This window comes from Palaemon carinicauda, chromosome 35, assembly GCF_036898095.1.
Source record: "Palaemon carinicauda isolate YSFRI2023 chromosome 35, ASM3689809v2, whole genome shotgun sequence".
NCBI lineage: Eukaryota > Metazoa > Arthropoda > Malacostraca > Decapoda > Palaemonidae > Palaemon > Palaemon carinicauda.
The window spans coordinates 4,790,478-4,797,977 of record NC_090759.1 but is presented as its reverse complement, the minus strand read 5'-3'; positions in this window follow the sequence as shown (position 1 = coordinate 4,797,977).

Below are 7,500 nucleotides of genomic sequence, written 5' to 3'. Positions count from 1 at the left end.
TGAGCCAAGTGAGGAAAGGAAATAAAAGAATAAATAAACTACAAGAGAAGTAGTGAAAAATTAAAATAAGATATTTTAAGAACAGTAACAACATTGAAATAAATCATTTATATATAAACTTTGAAATAAAAATAGAATAAAAAAAAGAGGAGGGGAAAAAAAGATAGATCAATGTGCCCAAGTGTACCCTCTAGCAAGAGAACTCTACTCCCATGTTTTGTTACTGTATGCGGGAATGCCGAGGTAGATCTTGAAAATACCAGTGCTTGAAAGATTGGAAAATTGTAAAATTATGAAAATAAGAAGAATGGAAGGCGTAGTGAAGATTACAGAGGTTTTAAGAGCGTCACGATTGAAATGGTGTGGGGACGTGTTGAGGGTAAATGGTAGGAGGGAGTGAGGAGGGCTTAGGAGAAACCTGTAAGAAAGAGAAGATCGAGAGGGGGGCAAAAAATTAGATGGAGAGATAAGGTGAAGGATAATATGGCGAGAAGAGTTTTGGTGGAAGAGGATGCCTCCGATAGAAGTCATTGGAGATAGCGCATCAAGCACCCAACCCCTTAATGTAGGGATAACGGTGGGAAAAAAGTCTTCTGGATGTCACTGCTACTCATGCCTTCTTCTAAACTAAACGGGACCAACTACAGTCGAGTAACTCTCGCGTAACTATTTCAGTGATTCTCACCACGAGGCCCCTATCTTCTAATGATCAGGATACTGATAACAAAAATATAGAAGAAGAAGAAGAAACCAATTATCATTATTGAATTATCAATAATATTGTTAAATGATTGAAGATAATGGTATCTAGGATCACCCCTGGACTTCGTGTATAAACTTATGTTCAAGTGTACTCTTTTGAAGTAAAAATATAATTAATTTACTGATGATTATACAATATGTCCTCTCAAAGAATGAGAATAGGACAGTTACTGGCGAATTGCAGAGCCTTTGAGAAGATTAGCTCTAAAGAAAAGGTGTCTTTCAAACTTATGCCACTCAGGCTGCCATTATCTTCAATCAAACTTGCATAAAAGAGGATTTCCTAACGTAATATTAATATCATAATTATTAGATCCTTTTCATTACATTTATACCTTTTGAGGGTTGATGAATGTAGTGTAATCTCCGATATCTTTCACAAAAAACGTAAAAAATTATAACAGAAACAAAAAACCAACATTAGGATGTTGAAGAGAGAAGGAATGATAGGAGCGACTATGTATTGATTTTCAAGTGTTAATTATGGAAGATCTTAACATATTCTATTGTAATTGTACATTACATCTCTTTTAGTTTATCTATTTCATTATTCTCTTTCCTCACTGGCCTATTTTTCCTTGTTGAAACCCTTGGGCTTATAGCATCCAACTTTTCCAATTAGGGATATCGCTTGGTTAGTAATAATAATATCAATAGCAATGGTTATAGTTTCGAAATACCTGGAAATTATGTAAAGAATTTTCCGCTTCTCATGACCCCATTCTAAAAATAATGGCTGTGGGTTTTGCAATCGCGCAGAATATCAATTGGTAACTAATTATTTCCAACAGAATTTACCCGCTTGTGTTGAGGGTGATAAAAGATATGCAGAATAGGAATTTTAATTAATCATTTATCAGTGTTCAGATTTTTTTACCTGTTGCTTAAAGGGTAATGGCTAGTAAATATAACAACACTAACCTCACTCCATCCTGCTACCCTTACTAAAAACAAAAAATAAAACATAATCTCAAAATATTAAACGGACATATGGATGGCAATAAGTATCCTCAAACCAAAATCTGTTTCTATGGCAGATAAATCACCTATTCGTAGTCCTTATTAAATTAAATAGGGAGAATTAATCATTCAGTATACAGGGAGATTACCTTGATAATCCCCCCAACAGCTTCCCCACCTCAGCTCCCATCCCACTCCAACCCTACTACACGCCGATTTGGTATCACCATTAAAGAGGACATTATTCAAAAAAGGAAACTATTTATTCACATTGCATTTATATCACTTTTATTTTTGGGGGGGGTTGGTCATTTGTATAGCCTGTATTTCAATAACTTTTATTTATAGTTAATTTGACATTCCTAATCCAAGTCCAGATATCATGATTTGACAACTATATCTTTATTTCCTTTAAAGCTGAGACTGGACACATCAGTCCTCAATGGAATTCGACATCAGTCCATCATTTCCCATTAGCTTTGCTCATATAAACACCGAAACCTACATTTCAACATTGATCTGTGACCTTTTAAGGTCGAGGTTGATAAACTTATTTACTAAGATTATGCTGCGGTAGTTTATAAGTATGGAAGTCTTTCTTCATATTTTATATATGACAGAACTATTTTAACGTTGTTACTGATCTTGAGATATTTTATATTGATAATTTATTACATCTTATGTGGTTTATTTACTCCCATATTTACTCTCCTTACTGGGTTATTTTCCATGCTGGAGCCGTTTGGATTATGGAATTCTGCTTTTCTAACTAGATAACAATAATATGGATAATAACAATGAGGATCTTCCAAATCAAATAGTTCAATTAGTAGAACTTCAAAAGTTAAATTTTTTTTGTTGAACAGGCTGACATAAGTCTATCTTCATAGTTCACATATAACAGATCTATTTTAACGTTGTTTTTTATCTTGAGATATCCTGAATTCATTATTCATTATATCTCTTTTAGTTTATTTATTTCCTTAATTCCTTTCCTAACAAGGTTATTTTTCCTTGTCGGAGCCCTTCGGCATATAGCATCCTGTTTTTCCAACTAGTATTATAGCATACAGTAGGTGGTAATGATTATAATAATAAAAGGGATTTAAGGTCACTGTAGCTAATTCTGCTATATACAAAGTATCTGCTAACAAACTTGTCTATTACAGATTTGTTGACATTTTGTTCATAGAACAGTTAGAAATCTCCAGAAATTTATCGGATCAATCTTAGAAAAAAGATAAGAAATAAGAAAAGGTAATGATCATATTGCAGGTCTACTAAGACAAAAATAACTCTCGAAAATGGAGGTAAGTTGACTTTTATACAATCGCATGAAACTATCCAGTTACCAGTTAATCCCTTATCTTTTCCCTGGGCAACGTTTACGCTATTATTCAAGGGCCGCTCTAGAAACGTTTTGCCATGTAAACATCGGTGGATAGCTCTGAAAGAATAAAACGTTCTCCCCGAAATGACTTTAGTATGTCCCTGGGGGCTTTTCCTGCGCAGTCCCGAAATCATCCCCAATTCTTGTTTTCCATGAAAACCTTTTCCATTTCCCTGTAAGCGATTCTTGTCCCTGAAGGCTTTCTGACGTCCTTTTAGTAACATTTCCAGCCAGCTAAATCGCTGAGGACTCTTTTTCATGCTATTTACTGTTGAGTTTGTTTTTATTTTTGTGTTTGTAAGTTATCATGTTAAGGATGTTATTTACAGGACTTATAAAGAGTTATTACCCTTATTCACATGAAATTGGATAAAAATCGGAATGATAGCCTTAAAATGCAGAAGGAAATAATGAAAGATGTTCTCCTTACCAGGTAGGAATCGAATATCTTTGATTAAGACTGCTAAATCATTTTCTTTTGGGGAATCGAAAAGAGAGGCACCGAAAACTGTGGAAATGAAAACTGGTAACAAAAAATTGGGGAGTCAAAAATTGTGGAATTAAAATCTGGTAACAAAATAACTGGGGATTCGAAAATTGTGGAACTAAAAACTGTAAAATCGGAAATTTAGGACCCGAAAACTTGATATCGAAATTTGGTGATTAGAAAACTGGAGAATTGAAAATTAGGGAAACTAAAACACAGGTCTCGAAAATTTGAAATTCAAAAACTGGGAATCGGAAACTGTGAGTCTTCTTATTAATGATATAAAGCCAGTCTATTTAGTGCATCCTCAAACTTTCTTTTCATTTCTAACTCATACACACACATACACACACACACACGCACACACACACACACACACATATATATATATATATATATATATATGTATTCATATATATATATATATATATATATATATATATATATATATATATATATATATATATATATATATATATATATATATATATACAGAGAGAGAGAGAGAGAGAGAGAGAGAGAGAGAGAGAGAGAGAGAGAGAGAGAGAGAGAGAGATAATTTATATACACACACACACGCATATATATATATATATATATACATATATATATATATATATATATATATATATATATATATATATATATATGTATATTATATATGTATATATATGTGTGTATATATACATATATATATATATATATATATATATATATATATATATATATATATATATATATATATATATATATATATATATATATATATATATATATATATATATATATATATATATTTCTTTATGTAATATATTTTGCTTTTCCATTGAAGTTCCATCAATAACGTTCTACAGGAATAAACGTGATAAATATAACGATTTATGTAATATTTTGTAGCCTTGACGTAATTTCATCTTCTTCAAGATGACACGTAAGTCCGTTTCACTCATTTTGTTTTCCACCCTTTTACGTTATAATTCCAGACTGATTACATATATTGCATAAACTTCGTTTCACATATTCAAAAAATACTTTGCATAAAACCTTATATGATCCGCTTTTACGGCAACTCATGATCATACAGGAACTAATTAAAATTTACAAATAAATGATAATTTATTCAGACTGTAATCATTAAATTACTCAAATCATATAGACATATTTTGAAATTTATTCTTTTTATAAATACTCTTTGTCCTTCCATTTACCTATTTATTAAAATTGTAATAATCAAATTACTCGAATCTGATAAATATTTTGTAGTTTCTTCTGTTTATTAAAGTTCTTTGTCATTCTATCTGCCTAATTATTCAAATTGTAATCATTAAAGTACCCAAATCTCATAAATATATATTTAGGTTTCTTTAGTTTTCAACCATTCTTTGTTATTCCATCTGCTTATTTATTCGAAATGTAAACATTAAATTACTCAAATATTACCTAAATATTTCGAAGTTTAGTCTGTTTATAAAAATTCTTTGTCATGTATTTTTAAGGGTACGTAAGATTCCAACGCCTTTAACCTTAGAGATCCAGAGAGATGAATTCTGTCAACTCAGTGACTGAGACATGGATTTTGACCAACTCTTTTTTACCTCCAGTTTTCCCCTGTCATAAAGTCCTTCGCCAGACTAAACTTTTAACTAGATTAATTCCCGTGAACGAATTTGTTTCCAGTCAGCCGGTCTCTCCGAGTGGACCAATCAGTTACGACGATTGCAGATCTTCACTGGTACCAATCAGCTATAGTGATTCAAAATCTCCTCCAGAACCATTCACGTGCAGCCAATTGGTCGCTCGGAGAGGACAAGATTGTTGATGTATCTATCAGATTAATGAAACTTTTCCCAAGGATAGTTTATTTTTTATAGTTTTATTTATATTTTTAACCGATATTTATTGTCCATTCTTTTCTCGGACACATTTTAATTCTATATATAATTTTTTTTTTTCGGGGCATTGTAATTGAAAAGGAAGGAAAAACAAATTAAGATATACCTTAAGTCTACAGCTCAAGAGGAACCTGTTAAGGAGTAGAAAAATCGAGATGCGGGCAGAGAATTGGAAGGCGAGATTAAGTGATGATTGATCTGGATAGAAGAGGTTTGGTGGAAGAGGTTGCCATTGATAGAAGGCATTGGAGAGGGCGTATTAGATAACATAGAATTTTTTCACAATAATTTTTTTGTTGTCTCTCTCTAAGCGATTTGAATATAAGTTTTGTCTTTGAAATATTGTAATATTTTTACTTTACAAAATTCTTCGTATTGTTTGTAACAGGAATGTAATGTTTTAATTTTTTAGACGTATCAAGTTTGAGGGAATCTTATCTATATAAAAAGAGATTCGATTTTTGTGCGATATATATATATATATATATATATATATATATATATATATATATACATATATATAGATGGCAAAATTATGTTCATATATTGTAGAAGAAAACTGCCCCTAATAACAGGTATGTAAAATCGAACTTAATCCAGCGGCTGACCCACAGAATACATTTTACTCCCAAAATTCGATACGACCCTAAATGTATTTTCCAGTAATAACTTTGGGTTAGGTTAACTTCACTTGAAAATTCCATTTGGGATTGACAAGTAATGTCGCTTCCTATCGGAGATAAAGTTCCCATGATAAAGTTTTACATTTTAAAGCTGAGGAACTAAACTTTGCTTCCCCTGTGCTTTATATCTTTATGTCTCAGAATTCTCAAGTTTCTTATATAAATATTTTGAAGTTTCCTCTAATTATGAGGATTCTTTGCCATTCCATCTGCGGATTTATTCAAATTGTAAACATTAAATTACTCAGCAGTTTATATTGAATTGATTTTATCTCTGATCGAGATACCAAGCACAGTCATTATTATAGATAAAATTAAAATATTTCTTGAGTTTTGCGTTGGCTTATCTTTTTCTTGCCATCAACTAATAAAATTGTCGCTTCTAATGAAAGATGAAAATATAACTGTTTGAAGTATATTAATTTTCTTTTTCAGTTTTGAGCTCACTGGTTTTTTACGTGTTATCAACTCTAGTAAAAGTTTCTTTTATAACGAACACTAAAAATATAACTATTTAAAGTATATTAAAAGCGTTTCTTTTTTATAAAACACTCAGCCGATCTAACAAACATAGCTATATAAAGATTGAGATTTCTTTCGTTTATTCGATAAAGTGTTCCGGCGAATATATTTCAATCTCTGATATAATTAAAGGTTTTTAAAGGCCACTCATGAATGGCAGAGGAAAGGGACAGTACGGTGCCCTAGAGACATAGGATAAGCACCCAAGCTAGGACCAGGGAGAGTCAGTCACTGGCTGCTCACAAGGATGGTAAGGTTGTAGACACTACTAGAAACTATCGAGCTTGAGCGTGTCTACAATTCCAGTCCAGCAGATTGCCAGGCAGATACGCTCCCAATAAGATGAAAGCTTTATCTCTCTATTCTTTCATGGCAGAGACCGATGGGACAACAAGCTTTCTACCATTTTCTAGACCTGCCTCATAACAACAATAACAACAACAGCCAATGTAGCAGTTTCTAGCCCACTGCAGGAAAAAGGCCTCAGACATGTTCTTATTCGTGTCTGGGGCTTGGCCAGTATTCATCACACGCTGGCCACTGAGGATTGGTGATTATAGGAGATTTTTAGCTGATCGCTCACAGCGAGCCAACCTAGTATGGGTGGTCCTGACTTGTACAACTTTCATGATCATGACGATATACAAACCATTTCATCACGTTTAGGTGTCCCCACTCAGAAAGGAAGGAATATAAGTAGCCTATGTAAACAAGAGAAATAATAGAATTACGAAAGGAACTTGACTGTGTAATACGAGAAGTATCACAAATATGCCCTAAGAAGGTGTGGGGAGAGGAGGATTA